The 19,772-nt window shown below is 49.0% G+C and overlaps 1 protein-coding gene across 5 annotated transcripts in view; it reads left to right on the plus strand.

Moving 5' to 3' along the window:
- Window positions 1–19,772, plus strand: part of LOC138526199 (cohesin subunit SA-2-like) — a 2,217,157-nt gene that overhangs the window by 520,324 nt on the left and 1,677,061 nt on the right. The window lies entirely within an intron of this gene.

Here is a 19,772-nt window from a genome sequence, read left to right on the forward strand (position 1 = left end):
CTGCGCCCCCCAGTGCAAAATGTGTGATATGCAATTCCTCTACCCCCATTGTGAATGCTATTGTGCCAAATGTGATCTCACCTGTGCCCACCACTCCCAAAACTGCGCCCCCCAGTGCAAAATGTGTGATATGTAATTCTTCTACCCCCTTTGTGAATGCTATTGTGCCAAATGTGATCTCACCTGTGCCCACCACTCCCAAAACTGCGCCCCCCAGTGCAAAATGTGTGATATGCAATTCTTCTACCCCATTGTGAATGCTATTGTGCCAAATGTGATCTCACCTGTGCCCATCACTTCTAAAACTGCGCCCCTCAGTGCTAAATATATTATATCCAACTCCTCTACTGCCGTCCACCACAACACCACTGGAGCCCCCAGCTCCACACCGACCATGCCCATCACCTCACCCTCTCCTCCCACACACCCCTCCCTAGTCGTCACAGAACCCCACCTCAAATGCGCCATGATCAATGCTAGATCCATCAGCGCCCACGCTCTAGACATTCACGACCTCATAACCACCCATGACCTTGACCTGCTCATGATATCAGAAACATGGCTGCACGATGCCTCTGGCCCTGCGCTCTCCCTGGCACTCCCTTCTGGCTACTCCATCACCAGACAAGATCGCCCCTCTAAAGGTGGAGGGGTCGCAATCATCGCTAAGGACTGCTATAGTATTAGAAAGGTAGAAAAACCCCTACACAGCAACTATGATTACCTCCAAGTCAAAATTATCCTCTCCCCCAACTGTACCATTACCGCTCATATTGTCTATCGCCCTCCTGGCCCATTAGAAGACTTCCAAGCCGCCCTCATCCATCTCCTATCTGACAACCTCAAAAAACATTCGAAAGCCATTCTCCTTGGGGACCTCAACTTAGGCCCCCAGGATAAAAAGGACCCAGCAGCCAAATCCTTTGACTTAGCCCTAACAACACTAGGCTATAAGAACACCATCTTTAGCCCAACGCACACTCAGGGCAGAACACTCGACTGGATTGCTCAGCACAACTGCCCACTCATCATCACTGGAAACACTCCCACCCCATGGTCTGACCTCCATATCATCACATTTAGCATCCTCACCACCAGCTCCTCTACCCTGCCACCCCAACCCCTACCACCTTGCCTCACAAGAAGCTCCCGCCAGCTCACTAAGGAAAGACTACTGCCCTTCCTACAAGGCCCAGCTTTCAGACCACCTTTCTCCGCAGACCCAGAAACTCTTGCATCAACCTACGATGCTGCCATTAAAGCAGCTATCAACTCCATTGCCCCACTAAAACCCCGTAAATACAAACCCACCACCCACTCTTAACTCCTGGTTCACCCCAGACTTGCTCGCACTCCGTAACGAGAAAAAGGCAGCACTTACTCAGTGGCAAACGTCCCACACTGACAAAGACAAGCTGATCTTTAAAGCCTGTTCCACGGAGTACAAAAAAGCTATCAGCCGGGCAAAATCCAAATCCTTTGAATCCAGAATTTCGGAAGCCCAATCCAGCACAAAAGAAATCTTTGCAATTTTTAGGGAGCTAGAGACTCCTACTCCCACCCCCCAGAACTTCACCAAAGACAAAGCCTGGTGCGACGAAATTCAAACGGCAATGCTAACAAAACTGAGCCGCCTCCAAAGCAAAATACAAGCTACCAAACAAGCCCTGCCCAATACTCATATCCCTGTCCCACCACCAGCCCAAGACCCTCCCCAACCCTTCTCCTTCAAATCCATACAGGAAAAGGACATCATTAACATAATGAAGAACATCAAAGCATCCAACTGTAAAGGTGATGCCTGCCCAGCCACTCTCATCAAGGACTGCACTGAAGCACTTGCTCCCTTCCTGACAGCATTTGTTAATGCCTCCTTCGCAACAGGGAAAGTCCCCACCTCCCTCAAGGAAGCATGGGTCCGCCCCCTCCTAAAAAAACCTACTCTCGATCCCACCTCCCCCAACAACTATAGACCCATCACCACTGTCCCTTTCCTCCTCAAAATACTCGACAAAGCAGCCTATCTGCAGGTTCAGCACTACATCGAAGAAAACAAACTCCTGGGACTCCGCCAATCTGGCTTCCGCCCTAGACATGGGACTGAAACCGCCCTACTTGACCTGAAAAACCAAATGGACGATGCCAGAGACATGGGCAAATCAGCTCTTCTCCTACTCCTTGACTTGTCTGCAGCGTTCGATCTCGTAGATCATGACGTCCTTTGCCATCATCTCTCCTTCACTGCCAAGTTCTCCCCTGACGCCACAGCATGGATCAAATCCTTCCTACAGGACAGAACCATGCAAGTATTCTCCGACCTAGCCTCTGCCTCACCCACTACCATACTCTTTGGCGTGCCCCAAGGCTCATGCCTCTCCCCTACACTCTACAACATCTTCACACGACCCCTCTTCCTCATCCTCGACGCTATGGGTATATCCTACACTAACTACGCGGACGATACCCAGATCCTCCTTACCCTCACAGGCAACTACAACACCGACTCCATGACCCTTAACAAGCTCTACAACACCATCCAAGCCTGGATGGCAGACAATGGACTATGCCTCAACTCTGACAAGACAGAACTCCTACTGGTAGGTTCCCCCGAAACGCTAAAAAAACTTGACTCCCAATTCAGTCACTTCACCATCGACACCATCAAAATACCTGTTTCAGACTCAGTCAAAACTCTTGGAGTCTATCTAGACTCTAACCTCTCCATGGACAGACAAGTCAACGCCATTGCCTCCTCAGCCGCATATCATGCTAAACTGATCAACGCAGTCAGGCCTTTCCTCTCCAAAGAGAACTGCACAAACATAGCCAGAGCCATCACCGGCTCCAGGCTAGACTACTGCAACATACTCTTCCTAGGAACCTCAAAAAAAAACTTGGAGAGGCTACAAGTCATCCAGAATAGTGCTCTCCGAGCAGCCCAAGGTATTGCCAAAAGGGACCACATCTCAGAAGCCAGAAAACTAGCCCATTGGCTCCCAATAAAGGAAAGAATAATCTTCAAAGCGCTCACACTGACACACAAATGCATCCATCTCACTGCCCCCGATTACCTCTCACAAAGAATCCACTCCGTCGCCTCTACAAGACCAACAAGATCACCCTACACCAACATGCTCTCTGTGCCATTAGTAAAAAGATCCAGAGCAGGTGGATCCAGCTTCCCCTATCTCGCACCCACTCACTGGAATGCCCTACCTCCCACCATCCGCGGTGAGCCCTCCCTCCTAGCCTTCCGCAAAGCGCTGAAAACCACTCTCTTCTCATAAGGTCCCTCGCAGCTGCATAATACCAACCATATGACCCATTGCCTAAGTTGTATTGACCAACCGCATAAGCTGTAATGATAACCTTGCTTGTTCCTATCTGTATTATGCCTCTTACTGATACCATGCCTGTAACTAAGCTCATGCAAGTAACAGCGCCTCAATGCCCCTGGGCTGCCTGCGCGCTATACAAATTGAAATAAATAAATCAGATTACTGCCCAGCTGCATGCTATGTGAGAATTTTAGGGGTATTCTCTTATTTGGACCCCGAGAATCCTCTATTCGGGTGGCCAGGGCATGGTCGTCGCCTTTGGATCCAGACCCTGGGGGTGGACCAGTGCGGGAGGATCACTCGGGAAGGGGAGTCCAGGGTCATTCTCATGGGAATGCCGTAGGTGAGACACGGTATCCCACTCTCACTCATTATCCACAACCACACAACCCCTCTGTCTTTTTGGGATATCTTTCAACACATAACATCTGCTCCTCCCACACCCCCCATTTATGCATAATACTGGGGAGAAGAGGCGATCTGGAGGGGTGAAGATTACCAGTGAAGAACCCACTAAGACACAGAAGACAGACTACAACACTCTGACAGCAGGCTGTCCCCTTAATGAAGTCAGGCAGGGTCAGGCAGACCCACTCCTAATCACACACCTACTACCCATTGACATCACAAAGGTGTATAAAGGGAAGCTGCTGATAAGGAAAGTTCAGTTGGGCTGCAAAGCTGAGTCCGGCAGAGGATCCTTACCAGAGACCCAAGCACACCAAGGAGGAGGAGGGAGCAGAGGAAGCATTGGAGAGTGCCCAGAGGAGGAGGAGGAAGGGCGAGGTTCTGAGCCAGTACCTGTGTGGGGCTACAGCCCAGCTAAGGAGCCTTACCTCCCTAGGGCTAAGGAAGGCAGACTGCAGCCTGCTGGTTCTGTTTACTGCAAAGCTTGCTTCCCCTAGGCATGTGAAAGGAAGTCCAGGTGTTACAGGAACAGAAACCTCGTAACACAACAACTAGAAAAAGAAGTGAAACAAGCCGAAGCCCGGCATAAGGCCCAGCAAACAAGGAAGTCCCTACGCAAACTCAGGAAGATCCAAGCTCAACTTGAGAACCACATGGCAGAGCGAGTGGCCCAGACAATATTAAACGCAAAGCAGTCCTATTATACACACGGGGGCAAGGCAAATAGATTCCTCTCTGCTAAACTAAGAAAACAGAAGGCCCAAAACTACATCACGCAACTACACGACAAGCACGGCAACCCACACACAGCGGAACAAAAGAAATTGGAAATAATGTTGGAATGCCACAAGGCCCTCCTATGCAGAGAGAACCTGGATCGGGAGCAACAACTCTCATACATCTGCTCAACTTCCCTGCCACAGATCGCAGAACAAGAAGGGCTGATACTAGGAAGCCCGATCACAGCACAGGAGATCAGCGATGCAATCTCAGCACTACCGACGAGGAAAGCTCCCGGACCAGACGGATTCAGCAACTGCTACTATAAAACCTTCCGTACGCAACTTTTAGGCCCACTGACGAGGCTCTTCAATACAGTCAGAGAAGAGGGGCGAGTGACACCGGACATGGGACGGTCCACGACCATACTTCCTCTAAAACCAGGGAAAGCCCCCCCACGAGTGCTCCAGCTATCGACCTATCACATTATTAAACACTGACGCGAAGTTATATACAAAAATCCTGGCAACAAGACTGATGAAGGTCCTTCCGAACATAATCCATGATGACCAAGCAGGGTATATCACAGGCCGACACGCTCTGGCCAATGTAAGAAGAGCAATAGATGTAATAGATGCGGGGAGACGGACACAACAAGCGTTAGCGGTGGCCGCCCTGGTCGCAAGACGAGCATTCAACAGTATGGACTGGCATTATCTGGAAATGGTGTTGGAGGGCTTCGGCTGTGGACCAGAGTTCCCAAAAATGGTACTAGCAAACTACCAAATCCCGTCGACCAGCTTCACGATCAATGGCCAAAGCACGGAGTATGTTAAAGTCCACAGAGGTACACGACAAGGATGCCCACTCTCCCCACTGATATTCGCGATGGCAATGGAGCCATGCGCAATGCACTTTAGACAAGATGCAGAAATCAGGGGACCAAAATTTGGACAGACGACCCACAAAATCGCAATTTATGACATCATGCTCTTCATGAAAGACCCGGAAATAACGATGCTCCGAGCAATGTTACAACTACCAGAATTCTGAGAGGTCTCCGGATTTGCTATTAACTTCACAAAATCCAAATCAATGAATATCACGGAGAAAAGGGAAGTGATCAAGAAGCTGGAGAAAAACTGCCCTGTGCCATGGGTAAAGGACTCACTGGAATATCTGGGGATCCGCCTAACGCGCGATCCAAACAATTTACACAAAATGAATATAGACCCCCTATGGAAACAATTACAGGAAGATACGCATAGATGGGAAAATCAGGAGTTGTCGTGGTTCGCCCGTATCACGGCAGTAAAAATGACTATCCTCCCCCGACTCCTCTACGTGGTGGGAGCCATTCCGTTGTCTATTACCCCGGCCAAGATCAAAGAACTACAAAATGCGATACTCAAGTTAATTTGGCAAGGGAAGAAAGCAAGGATCCAGAAACTCATTATGTTGTGTCCACCACTTCTTGGAGACCTAGGAGTACCGGATGTGAACGGATACATACTTGCAGCTCAGCTAGCCCCCATGTTAAGGTGGGAAAACCCCAAAAATTACAAAGGCTGGTGTCAAATCGAGCAAGCGGCCACCTCAACCCCCCTAAAAGCTATAATAAACCTGAAAACTGGGGACCGAGAGAAAGGGGGACCACTACTGGAAGCGACCAAATGGTCCCTCTTCAACTGGGACAAAGCCTGGAAAAAGAAGGGAATCTCACGAGGGTTAGGCCTCAACACTTCACTAATGCATAATCTGGAGTTCTCACCGGGCCTACAAAAGAAGTTCTGGGAAGGATGGGCGGGCGCAGATAAACTGACCCTGCAAGACTTATACAACAATGGCACCCCACTGCTTTTCACAGAATGCCAGCAGAAATTCGGCCTAGAAGAAAAAGAACGATACAGATACACACAGATTAGGCATTGGATAACTCCCCCAGCAATGAAGCAGGCGAGCACAAGGACACCATCAGGCCTGGAACTGAACCCACAGGAGGGCCAAACATCAAAGGGAGGAACCAGACTTTACAGACTACTCTCCAATGCACAATCAGAAGATGTGCTCCTATGTAAAGAAAGCTGGAACAAAGACCTAGACAAACCCATAACCTAGCAAGAATGTAACCAAATCTGGACAAGAGCACATGGTACCTCCAGATGCACCACAATTAAAGAATTGGCATATAAATTATGCTCCAGGTGGTACTTGACCCCCTACCGTATACACAAAATCAACTAGTCCTACTCACCCAATTGTTGGAGGAAATGCGGAGAGAGAGGCGATCTAATCCACATGTGGTGGACATGCCCCAAAGCGAACACTTTTTGGAAAGAAATATTAGGCCATATCTGAGACATTATAGGGGTGGAACTGCCAAGGTCCCCTAAAACTATACTGCTGGGAGTGCCCATAGAGGGGATATACGCAATGTCATGGCCCAGAGCCTCCTTAATCACTCACCTGCTATCGGCGGCGAGAATGTCCCTAGCACAGAACTGGAAGAACGAGACAGGACCACAAACTGCCTGGTGGTGGGTCAAGATCTGGAATGTAATGGCCATGGAGAAGATATGCACCCTCAACTCCGGAAAATACCTAAGATTCCTAACTATATGGTCGCCATGACCTAGTAAAGGACAGAGAAGCCCATTATTTCAAGCCACGACTCCTCAGGAATATGCATGTTATATGAACCACTACTCTGTAACAACCAAGACTCAAATGCCTACGAAAACTTTACTCAGTTAGAGCTCTACATCCCAAGTTTGTGTTTGAAAGTTGAAGAAATAGAGGGGTTAGCGGGGGGAGGAGGGAGGGAAGGGGGACTAAACCAGAAAACACTCGAAGGTTTATGGACAAATTTCACCCTGAAGAGCAAGAAGGCAGGTGATGCGAAATTCCTTACCAGTCAATAAGGCTCTATCAGAGAATAATGTAACACTGCATAAATAAAGTTGTTTAAAAAAGAAGGAGCAGGTGGTGAGACCCTCACCTACTACCAGAACTCTCCCTAGCCATCAGGGAGCTACCCACCAGCACCACACAAGCCGAGTAAGTCTCACGTGGATGAAGAGAGGAAGGTAAGCGTGTGGGTGGCTGGAACGGGGGAGCGAAGCAGAAAGGGTACGCAAGTGTGAGAAAGGGAAACCCTGAGGAAATATAAAGCAACTGCAAGTCCCAAGAGTCATTGGGGTGAATGTGAAAACCAGTACAGCTTGAGCCCGGTTGAGGGAAGCATACAAAAGGAATGATGAGAGCGGAATAATGGTCAAAGTGGTCAGGCTGGGGTTCCTGTAAAAGTTCTCACCCACTCGAAAGTCTCTGACCCAACAAACAGTGGAAGGTCAAGTGGCTTGAGCCCGACAGAGGGAAGCCAAGGCATAAGAACCACTGAGAAAGGTTTGAGCCTGACTGAGGGGAACCTTATGAGAACAATAACAAAATAACACAATTAAGCACAAAAATCACATTTTGGCATCTTGTAACTAACCTACCCTGTAAACATTCCAACTACCCCCCGCACACCCCCAAGCCTGCCTGTGTATACAAGCTAGATGTCTTCTGTTCCACTTACACCACTTACACCGCAAACTGCATCTTGTGTTGTTTCTTGCATAGCGACTTTGCCCATGTCTGGATTAAACAGGGTCACAGTCAAAGCAATCCATTGCTGGATATCGTTGCCTAATTCCTGTTTTTGTTCCCTTAGCGCACTTTCCCATACTCCAGTTTCTCCTGTTGTCCATTTTTTCAAGTCTTCCACCATCTGGCCATACTTGGTGCCCTTGAATCCTTCCACCTCATGGCTATGCTATGTTTGGCTAGTATATACATTAGATCTTTAAGCTTGTTCAATTATTTATTCTTCGCACTCCTCTTGTATCGGCCAAGCATGCATGCCTCTGGGGATTTTATGTCCAGATCTATACCTCCTTGGGCCGCTCTGTGCGCCACTCCATCCCAGAACCCCTGCACTACTGGGCATCCCCAAAACACGTGTATCAACCCTGCCTCCTCTTCCTTGCATCTAGGACCTTCTTGTTTGCCCGCTCCCTTGAATTTTGCAATTGCCGCTGGTGTGCAGTATGCCCTAAGTGTGATGTAGGGTTGTATTAGTTGAAGTCTGGCATTTCTGGAGACCCTTTTTTATCATATAGTGCTATATCACTCCATTCTTTATCTTCAAACCTTTTGCCCAATTCAATGTCCCATCTCTCCTTGCACTTCAAATCGGCCCTCGAGTAGTGTTCTATCAATACCTCATAAATCCTTGAAATGGCGTGTCAACCCTCTGATATGCTAAGCAGGGCCTCTATTTCCTCGTGTTCCTATGGTCTCTTTGGTGCCGCTCGGGCACCTACCCTTCATCACTCTTAACACTGCACTATGTAACCGGAATTGCCCCGTGTGTATACCCGTAAGCTCATGTAACTCTGCGAATGTCAACAACCCGTTTTCATTGCCTAGGTCACCAATCGTAGCAATGCCGCATGTTTCCCATTTAGTTCTCAACCAGGTGCAACATCCTGGCGTATCTGCCATTATTACCACTATGGGGGTCTGCAGCGAGATCGGGTCCACCAGCCCCATGATTTTTCAGGTTCTCCTCAAAATTTGGATACCCAATTTTCTACGTAATATGACTGTTTTGTTTTCTAGTGGGGGTCCAAAGCAGGTCTCTGAGGTACACATTTTTTATGGCTGGCAGCAGGAGAATCGTTTCCGTCGTGGAATCGTCCGCCATCCATTGTACCACATATTGCACTGGCACACCAAAAGGTACAACTCAAAATTTGGTATCTTCCAGCCCCCATGCTCGTAGGGCCTTTGCAATACATTCAGTGCAACTGTATGCCTCCCTCCTGGCCATAGGAAGCCCCTGCATAGCTTCTCTAAGTCTTGAAAGAATCGCCCAGTGATGTTATACGTGACATTACCAAAGCAATGCATGAGCCTTGGCAGTGGCACCATTTATAGTAATGCTGCCCTCCCCACCATGGACAGGGGTAACTTGCTCCAGAATTCCATTGATTTCTCTAACCCTTCTTTGGCCCGTGATGTGTTGAAGTCATGTTCAGATTTAGGGTCATGATATATGTTCATTCCTAAGTATCTAATGGATTTTACGTTCCATGACAGGGGAAGGACTGGCAAGTCTCCCCCCGCTCCGGACCCCCGTGACAGTCGCTGTCTTTGTCATGACCCATCAGAACTTGTCCCTTCTGGACCTCCTGGTCCTTATCGTGCCGGGGCTTGTATTCCTGGTTACTCCCAACTTGGCAACAACAAGCGACTTGCCTCACACCAGCTTTCACGTCGCACACGGCACGTCCTATAAATTGGCCAGGCCCCCGCAGCCCCGCGCGTCTCAACGCTATCATTAGGTAGTGACTCGACGTGTGTGTGCTGTTCGAAGAACCTTCTATCCAAGATCCTGGTTCCCTTCCTCCTTCCTTCTCCCTTTCCCTCTTTTCGACTCCTGGAATCCCCATTCTTAGCGACCGCTACCTACCTTCCTGGACATCCAGGAACAGCGGCCTTCCCGGAACTCTGAACACGCTCTGCAGCCGGACGAGACTCGAGCGAGTCTATACAAGACCCGATCCGTCCACAAGAGGAATCCTCCAGCGGAACAGAGCAAGAAGCGATCCCAGGTGAGACGGGGGAGATTTATGACACTCTTAGCCAGAGGTAATAAACATGACTTGCTTTTATTTATCTGGATCCCGTTAGTGTACTAAAATGATCAAGCACCTCAAGCACATATGGTAGGTTGACCTCTGGGTTGCACAGATACAGTAACGTTTCATCTGCATACATAGACACTGTATGCTTTACCCCATCGATTACAATTCCCACGTCCCCATATTCCTGTCTCAGGGAGGCAGCTACAGGTTCTGCAGCAATAATATATAGCATAGGGCACAGCAGGCATCCCTGTCTTGTACCCCTATATAGTTGCCACTTTTCTGAATGCGTGCTCCCTGTCTTGACACTGGCCATCGGTTTTGTGTATATTAGCCGTACCAACTTCAGATATGGCGGCCCTATTCCCATCTTATCCATAGTGGATTATAACCAGTTCCAATGGACAGAGTCGAATGCCTTAGTAGCGTCTAGTCATGCTAGGGCACAATGTGCAGCGCTGTCTTTTGTACTATAAATGACATGGTGTAGTCTGCGCAAGTTCTCTGCAATGTTCCTCCCTGGCACATACCCCGTTTGGTCTTGATTGATCAGCGAGGGCATTACTGTCATGATGCCCGCTCCCGGGGAGCCGGTTCAAGCCCAGCGTCCCCGAAAGCGGACATCCAGTCCCCAAGGAAGGACCCAGCAACCCCATGTAAGGGCCCTTTGGACAGTGTCCTGGCGCCTATGGCGCCAGGCTCATAAAAGACATCAGTCCTGGCGCCATAGGCGCCAGGCTCATTATGGGAATGCTTGGGTGCACTTACCTGATGCAGACCATGCTGCAGGATCCCGGCCTCCTTGAGGCCTGAAAGGAACTACTTTACCTGTGGGGCTAATTTACCATCTGGGCGTGGTCAGGAAAGGATACATACCTGATTGGAGGAAGGATCCATACCTGGAACTTCTTCCAAGGCTATTTAAACCCCACCCGAACAGCCACACCTGCTTCGCGTTGTTCTGCATCTAGCTACTGGACGCTCACCGTGTCTGCTCCTGCATCCTGACTTCTGCCACGCCAGCCAGCATCCTGGATCACCTGCAAAGGAAGAGAAGAAGAGAACAGAAGAAGGAAAAGTCCTTACCTGCTAAAGCCGCATCCCGGAGACATCTCGCCGACAATCCTGAAAAGGAAGACTTTAATTTAAAAGCTCATTGCGTCGATCGCTGCAGCGCCGCATTCCACTCCCCTTTACAGGGCGCCTCCATGTTCAGCAGCGATCATCCGGATTTGCAGTCACGCCCCAGCGCCTAGGGAGAAAAACACCAGAACAAAAGGTGAGAGAGAGAAGGGAATAAGGAAAGCTAAATCTCCATGTTAAGACTTACCTGTTGATTCATTCCCTCTTCATTTCGGGTCCGCGCCGCATCCTGGGATTTCCCGACCCCGGCCCCTAAGGGGAAAAAGAGACATCAGCGTTAATGAGCGAATGAAAAGACATTACCAAAAAAAGCTCATTAAAGACTTACCTGATTTCTACAAGGATTTCACCTCTCATCTCGGGTCGGTGCCTGTTCCCTGGCATTCCATACCCCGGCCCCTATGGGGAAAAAGACACTAGCATTAGTACATTAATGCATGGACACAAGGGGAACCTCTTATCAAAAAACTTACCTGGAAGCCAAGCAAGTTTGGTTCTCACCAGTCCGAAAATCCAGTGAAGTAAACGCGCCCCTGCATCAGAAGCAGGATGGAGAGCTCGTCCTTCCAGACCCTAAGTTGAGACGCTATGAGAAATCACAGAAGGGTTTCAAGGAGGGTGAGAGGGGAAAGTGGGAGGCCGATTGCATTACCCCGCAGACAGTTAATCCCCTATTTTCGCCTACAGAAGGATACTTCTGCGAGCCAGACAAGCCAGATTTGGGGGCCCGGTCCAGTCCGTCTTCCGAACCCTGCGCATCACCTTAGAAGAGGTCACAGCAGCGCGAACCAGGCCAGCGCCTCCGTGGGAGTCAGGTGAGCGTAACAGAACGCAAAGCCTTCCTACAAATTCCCACCCAGGCGCTATGGAAAGTTCTGAGACTGATCAGTTGGCCCAATTACTGGGGGAATTACGGGCCGAAGTACATGCCGCTCATCAAGAGACTAATGCCCTCAGGAGGGAATTAATAATATCAAAGGAAAGAACTGATGACCTGGCCAGACAGCTTTTGCAAGGTCAAGCTGGGCAAACTCCTCTACCCGGTTCCGGAGGGAACCCCGCTCCTGTGGTTTCCAGTAACCCTGTGCAGATTACCTGGAAACATGCCGCTGGCCCCACCCGAACGCTTTGCTGGGGACCCCAAACGATTTGCCGTATTCATGAATCAGTGTTGTTTGCACTTCCTATGCAGACCTGGGGCCTTCCCTAATGATCAGACCAAGGTAGCCTTTGTATTGTCATATCTCAGCGGCTGCGCTGCCGATTGGTCAGTTCCACTGGTTACTCAAGATGTCCCGATTCTCCGTGATTTTCAAAGGTTTCAAGCAAGCATGGAAAGGTTATTTGCTCGACACTCTCAGGGGCAGGCTCTGGATGACGAACTTCTATCCCTGCGACAGGGCAATCAGGACCTCCTATCCTATATTGCAACCTTTAATAGACTAATTGTGGAAACGGGATGGCCAGAGGATAAAAGAGTCACGTTGTTTTATCGAGGCCTTCGCGGAGAACTTAAAGATGTCTTGGCCCAAGTTGTAAATCCGCCCCAAGAATGCACAGAGTATATAGACTTAGTGGTCCAATTGGATCACAGACTTCAAAACAGAAAAGCAGATCGGTCCAGGTTTGAGACCCGGGTGTTGGTCAAGACCCATGCTAATCCCAAGGGAGTTCATGTCTCTGAGCCTATGCAAATTGGAGGGGTTAAAGGACCCTTAACTCAAAAGGAACGTGAAAGGAGGCGGCAGTTAAAATTATGTCTTTATTGTGGGAATTCTGGACACTTTCTACGAGATTGCCCGGCAAAACCGCCCCGAAAGGCGGTAGGAGCCGCTGATAAAGACCATGAAGACTCTGTTTCGGGAAACGACTCCGCCCGACAAGTATAGGGGTTCGCTTGCCGAGCTTGAAAACTAACTCTCAGACCTCGCATTTCATTGTGCCAATGGTTCTCGTAGATCCAGAACAGCCTAAGCGGTTGCATGCAATAAAGGCATACATCGATAGTGGGGCTATTGGAAACTATGTGGATCGTGAATTGGTCTCTAGGATTAACCTCCCTCTCCGTCCTAAAACCAGCAAAGATGTCATCACCACAGTCGATGGAACTGAAATTGCCTCTGGACCTGTAACACATTCCACTACTGAGGTGACTCTTATTGGTCCCGACGGTCATCGGGAGGGTGTTGTGTTTGATGTTATCAAGGCTCCACAGTTTCAGGTTATTCTTGGAATCCCTTGGTTAGAGGCACATAATCCTCAAATTGATTGGCGAGCTAAGAGAATAACCTTCCCGGATTGTACACAAACCTGCTACCCAGAAAACCTGAAGATTAATCTAGCATCTGTAACCTCTGCCTCCATGCAACTACCTCCGGGATATCAAGACTTTCAGGACGTCTTCCAAAAGGAACAGGCCAACACATTACCTCCTCACAGATCGTACGATTGCCAAATCGATCTGGTGCCCGGTGCACAACCCACTTGTAGCAGGATTTATGCCCTTACCGAACCTGAGAATCTGCATTTGAGACAATATTTGGATCAATACCTAGCTAATGGTTTTATTCGCCCGTCAAAGTCCCCGGCATCCTCGGCTTTGTTCTTCGTGCCCAAAAAAGAAGGCGACCTTAGAACTTGTATCGATTACCGCGCATTGAACCAGATAACGGTTAAAAACCGTTATCCTCTGCCTCTGATCCCTGAACTCCTTGACCCGGTGAAGGATGCTTGCATATACACCAAGTTAGATCTCCGGGGGGCTTATCATCTGGTACGAGTTAAAGAAGGCGACGAATGGAAAACTGCCTTCCGTACTAAATACGGATTATTCGAGTACCAGGTGATGCCTTTCGGATTGTGTAACACGCCGGCTGCCTTCCAATACTTCATGAATGATGTCCTTCGGGAACTCATCGATGTTTGTGTTGTCGTATATATCGATGACATTCTGGTGTACTCCTCTTCAGAATCTGATCACAGAAAACACGTCAGGGCAGTACTTGAAAAACTGCGCCAACACAAACTATTTGCTAAATTGGAGAAATGTGTTTTCCATACCACAGAAGTCGAGTTTCTAGGTTTCATCCCGACACCCAAAGGAGTCCGAATGGACTCAAGAAAAGTGGATGCCATCCTCCAATGGCCATCACCTAGCTCTGTAAAAGGGGTTCAAAGCATGCTCGGCTTTGCCAATTTCCATCGCAGGTTTATCCTGGAATTTTCACGCGTGGTACAACCCATTACTGCACTCTTGAGGAAAAATAAACGTTTTGTATGGTCTGAAGAAGCTGAGCAGGCCTTTCAGGATTTAAAAGCTAAGTTTACCTCCGCACCTATATTGAAACACCCGCGTCCAGATCTCCCTTATGTCGTCGAGACTGACGCATCCAACCTAGCCATGGGAGCTGTCCTGTCCCAAAGAGATCCCGAAACCAACCAACTGCATCCCGTAGCATTTTGGTCCAGAAAATTCTCGGCACCCGAGCTTAATTATGCAATCACGGACAAAGAACTGTTAGCCATTAAGTCTGCTTTTAAAGCCTGGCGGCATTATCTGCTTGGCGCTCGACATACCATCACAGTGATCATTGATCACCGGAATTTACAGTATTTGGAAACCGCCAAGGCTCAGTCATCACGGCAGCTCCGATGGGCTTTGTTTTTCGCTGAATTTGATTTCGTGATTACCTATCGACCTGGCTGTAAGAATGGCAAAGCAGACGCCTTATCCCGAATTGGAATGGGAGAATCTGATACAAACTCAGAACCAGTACCAATAATTCCCGAACAGAGGATTCTAGGCATGACTTTGTTACAGACGCTTGAAGACATTCAAGCCAGAGTGAAACAACTCCTGGACCCTACAACCTTACAGGAATGGATACAAAAGGGATCAGACTTTACCATAGATAATGGTTTACCATATTTCCAAGGACACTTATTCCTGCCACATAAGGAATTACACAAACTAGTTATTTCCGGTTATCATGATACATTAATAGAGGGACACCCCGGTATTGCCGAGACAGAAGAAAAGGTGAAACAACAATTTTGGTGGCCCTCTTGGCGAAAAGATGTTAAATCTTTTGTGATGTCCTGTGGTGTTTGCACCCAAAATAAAAGTCAAAAGAAAAGACCAGCCGGTCTCCTTCAACCTCTAGACATACCACCAGCACCCTGGCACACCCTATCAATGGATTTTATTACGGACCTGCCTCCTTGTTCGGGGTACAATACTATTCTGTTAATTGTGGATTTGTTTTCCAAAATGGCCCACTTTATTCCTTTGAAAGGTTTACCATCAGCTTCTGTCCTAGCCAAAGAATTCCTCGAAAATATTGTTCGGCTCCATGGATTCCCATCTATACTAATCTCTGACCGGGGAAGCCAATTAATTTCCCACTTCTGGCGCAAATGTTGTCAAATGGCGCAGATCGACGTAAGATTATCGACCAGTCACCACCCTCAGACCGATGGTCAGACCGAGAGGACAAATCAGACCCTTGAACAGTACTTACGGTGTATGTTACAGCAATCTGAAAGCAACTGGAAAGACATTCTTTGGATATCCGAATACGCATATAATAATTCGGTACACTCTGGAACTGGCCACAGTCCTTTTTATACTTTGTTTGGGTATCACCCTCGAACCTCAAACCTTGACTCACCTCAGAACCTCGGAATGCCTGCAGTAGAACATCTGCATTCTACAATTACCCAAGCCTTCAAAGAGGCAACTACGCATTTACAACAAGCCAAGAGAAAATACAAGGAGAATGCTGATCTACATCGGAGTGAAGCACCTCCGTATCAGATTGGGGATCAAGTGTGGTTAGCTACCAGACATTTACCACTCAAAGGGCCTCGAACTTTTAACCCAAAATATCTGGGACCTTATTCTATTACGAAATAATTAACCCAGTGGCTGTTAAACTTGATTTACCAGCTAGTATACGAATTCACCCTGTTTTTCATGTGTCACTTCTGAAACCAGTGGTACCCGGAACCCGACTACTCAAACCTCCAGAACCTATTCTAATAGATGGGGAGCCCGAATTCGAAGTGAAGAACATTTTAGACTCAAAAATGTTTAGGTCAAAACTGTTCTACCTAATTGATTGGAAGGGGTACGGACCTCAGGAGAGGTCGTGGGAACCCAGCGACCATGTGCATGCACCTCGATTAGTCAGGAAATTCCACCGACTCTTCCCAGACAAACCAAAACCCCCGGAGGGAACAACCTTGGGAGGGGCTTTGGGGGGGAGTGCTGTCATGATGCCCGCTCCCGGGGAGTCGGTTCAAGCCCGGCGTCCCCGAAAGCGGACATCCAGTCCCCAAGGAAAGACCCAGCAACCCCATGTAGGGGCCCTTTGGACAGTGTCCTGGCGCCTATGGCGCCAGGCTCATAAAAGACATCAGTCCTGGCGCCACAGGCGCCAGGCTCAATATGGGAATGCTTGGGTGCACTTACCTGATGCAGACCATGCTGCAGGATCCCGGCCTCCTTGAGGCCTGAAAGGAACTACTTTACCTGTGGGACTAATTTACCATCCGGGCGTGGTCGGGGAAGGATACATACCTGATTGGAGGAAGGATACATACCTGGAACTTCTTCCAAGGATATTTAAACCCCACCCGAACAGCCACAAGTGCTTCGCGTTGTTCTGCATCTAGCAGCTGGACGCTCACCGTGTCTGCTCCTGCATCCTGACTTCTGCCACGCCAGCCAGCATCCTGGATCACCTGCAAAGGAAGAGAAGAAGAGAACAGAAGAAGGAAAAGTCCTTACCTGCTAAAGCCGCATCCCGGAGACATCTCGCCGACAATCCTGAAAAGGAAGACTTTAATTTAAAAGCTCATCGCGTCGATCTCTGCAGCGCCGCATTCCACTCACCTTTACAGGGCGCCTCCATGTTCAGCAGCGATCATCCGGATTCGCAGTCACGCCCCAGCGCCTAGGGAGAAAAACACCAGAACAAAAGGTGAGAGAGAGAAGGGAATAAGGAAAGCTAAATCTCCATGTTAAGACTTACCTGTTGATTCATTCCCTCTTCATTTCGGGTCCGCGCCGCATCCCGGCATTTCCGGACCCCGGCCCCTAAGGGGAAAAAGAGACATCAGCGTTAATGAGCGAATGAAAAGACATTACCAAAAAAAGCTCATTAAAGACTTACCTGATTTCTACAAGGATTTCACCTCTCATCTCGGGTCGGTGCCTGTTCCCCGGCATTCCGTACCCCGGCCCCTATGGGGAAAAAGACACTAGCATTAGTACATTAATGCATGGACACAAAGGGAACCTCTTATCAAAAAACTTACCTGGAAGCCAAGCAAGTTTGGTTCTCACCAATCCGAAAATCCAGTGAAGTAACTGGATACCAACGCGCCCCTGCATCAGAAGCAGGATGGAGAGCTCGTCCTTCCAGACCCTAAGGTGAGACGCTACGAGAAATCACAGAAGGGTTTCAAGCAGGGTGAGAGGGGAAAGTGGGAGGCCGATTACATTACCCCGCAGACAGTTAATCCCCTATTTTCGCCTACAGAAGGATACTTCTGCGAGCCAGACAAGCCAGATTTGGGGGCCCGGTCCAGTCCGTCTTCCGAACCCTGCGCATGCCCTTAGAAGAGGTCACAGCAGCGCAAACCAGGCCAGCGCCTCCGTGGGAGTCAGGTGAGCGTAACAATTACCTTCCTGAGTCTGTTTGAAATGATCAAAGTTAGGATCTTGCTATCTTGGTTCAACAGAGACAGTGGTCTATAGGATCCACAGTCTGTTTCCACCTGGTTTGGTTTTAGTAGCAGTATTATTATGGCTTCCCATATGCTATCTGGTAGGCTTCATTATACACCTTGGCGAGGAGTGACGCCAGCGTGTCTGCGTAGGCTTAATAAAATTCCCCTGTTAGCCCATCCATGCCAGGGGCTTTCCCAGAAGGCAACGTTCTGAAAGTGGTTAAGACCTCCTCTGGGGTTATAGGCTCTTCTAGTATATCTGATTGCTGTGCATCCAAATGCGGCAATTCAGTAAGGTCTAGGGCTCACGCCCCTCTGGTCGCAGAGGCGGGGTCGGCCTCATTTTTCAACCTAAATGTCTTTCCTCATCCCCTACCCTCCCCTTCCCCACTTTCTCTTCCTTTGAATTTCTTTTCAAATCCTTCACCTATCCTCACGCGATCTCCTTCTTAATTATTTACAGACCTCCTGGGCCCCTCTCTTCCTTCTATGAAGACCTTGACCATCTTCTCTCTCTTATCTCTCCTTCCCCTACTCCTCTCTGTCCTTGGTGACTTCACCCTCCCTCTCTCATCCACATCTCAGTCTTCTCTTCTTCTTTCATTACTAGTCTCCTACCTCCTCTCTCCCCTCCCTAATCCCCCTACCCACTCCTCTGGCTCCACACTCAATCTCATCTTTCTCTCTTCATACACTTCCTCCCCTGTATCGTCTCTTCCCAACTATCTGTCCGACCACGCCTTGCTCTCCTTCTCCCTCACTCCTCCCCCTTTATCTTCCCCCACCTTTCCCTCCTCTCCCTCCTTCTCTCGTCGCGACCTCCGCAACTTTAACCCTATTCTCTTCCACGACTCATGTTCTTCCTCCCTTCACCCTCTCTGATTTCGCTTACCTCTCAGCAGACGACGCCCTCTCCTCACTGTCCTCCTCTAAAACCTCCAGTCTCGACCAACTCTATCCTCTCACCCCCTTCTACCCTTCTCACAAACCTTCCCAACCCTGGCTCTCTTCACACCTTCTGTCCGTGCGCCGCCTCCTCCGACGCCTCGAATAACGCTGGATCAAATCCTCTTCTCTGACTAATCAGTCCTCTTATTTCTCATATCACTCTCTCTACGACTCTTGCCTCTCATCTGCCAAACGCTCCTACTACTCTAGCCTCCTCCACTCACAAGCCTCTCCTCCTCTGCGTATCTTCCAGACCCTCTCTCAGCTTCTCTCCCCTCTCACTTCTGACCCTTCCACAAACTCTCCCCTCTCTCCCTCTGACTTCGCCAACTTCTTCTCATCCAAAATCCTCTCTCTTCGCCAGAACGATCTCTCCTCTTCTTCCTTCTCCCTGCCTCCCCCTCTTCCAGCTCTACCAACTTGTCCACCTTTTCTCCTATCACCCCTGCATGTGTCTCCCACATCCTGTCCAAAACTCACCCTACTGCTGCCCCCTCTGACCCCATCCCCACCTCCCTCATCCCCAAAATGTACCCCCTCCTTATTCCCTACCTAACCCCCTTCTTCAACATCTGTCTCTCCTCCACCACCTTTCCTTCAGTCTTCAAACATGCTACCATAATCCCTATCCTGAAGAAACCTTCTGCCAACCCTCTTCTTGCCTCCAACTTCCGGCCAATCTCCCTTCTCCCCTTTTATTTCTAAGCTCCTCGAGCGCCTTGCCTACTCTCAACCTTCTGCTTTCGTTTCATCCCACTCCCTCCTCCCCACCTCTCAATCTGGTTTC

This window comes from Ambystoma mexicanum, chromosome 7p (genome assembly GCF_040938575.1).
Source record: "Ambystoma mexicanum isolate Mex_15411 chromosome 7p, UKY_AmexF1_1, whole genome shotgun sequence".
Lineage (NCBI taxonomy): Eukaryota > Metazoa > Chordata > Amphibia > Caudata > Ambystomatidae > Ambystoma > Ambystoma mexicanum.